Source organism: Magallana gigas, chromosome 10 (genome assembly GCF_963853765.1).
Source record: "Magallana gigas chromosome 10, xbMagGiga1.1, whole genome shotgun sequence".
Classification (NCBI taxonomy): domain Eukaryota; kingdom Metazoa; phylum Mollusca; class Bivalvia; order Ostreida; family Ostreidae; genus Magallana; species Magallana gigas.
In genome coordinates, this window is record NC_088862.1 from 10,760,894 (window position 1) to 10,761,771 (window position 878).

Sequence of the window (878 nt, forward strand, 5' to 3'; positions counted from 1 at the left end):
AGAAACTCAATTGTTATCTCTGTCCATGGTGCACAACGTGTAAGCATGCTCCAGAAAAAATAAACACCTTTATCTACCCTCGATGTTATCTATGATGACGTGTTTTTATGATTATCCAACGACGGTTTCTTGGAATTTGTATCTCTCCAATGTCTCCTTATAGTTTGGTATTTTTAGAATGAATTTTCTAAGCATATATGTTGCTAGCATTTACAATAGGTATAAAATGTGTCACCGTTATCTCTTTCATATTGTTATAAACAACTAAACATTTTGATCTCTAGAACTTTTTTCACACTGTTAAGATTGTTGCTTAGTTTTTTCACAATTTCAAATTTAAGTAAATATTAGAACATAGATTACTCTGTTTGAAATAAGAAATTCTTGAATTGGGGCTAGGTTTTTTTTAAATGGTACTTGGTAAAACAAGAAGTGTTTGCAATTAATCTTTAGACCAATAAAAATTCGAATGCTATCTATCGTACGGCGACATTATTGTCAAGGTTTGCAATTAAAAAAATAATATTTGCAGGCTGGGATTAAATTGCGTTGTTTTCATGTGTGTAAAACTCACATTATTTAGTATTTTGTGGAATCCGGAGAGAGAGAGAGAGAGAGAGAGAGAGAGAGAGAGAGAGAGAGAGAGAGAGAGAGAGAGAGAGAGAGAGAGAGAGAGAGAGAGAGAGAGAGAGAGAGAGAGAGAGAGAGAGAGAGAGAGAGAGAACGCATACTGTTGAAACGTGCAACTGCATTTATTTGAAATTATTCTTTTGTTTGGAATGATTTTATTCAAACATATGGAGAGAGAGAGAGAGAGAGAGAGAGAGAGAGAGAGAGAGAGAGAGAGAGAGAGAACTTAGCTGGCTAAGCGAGATAGG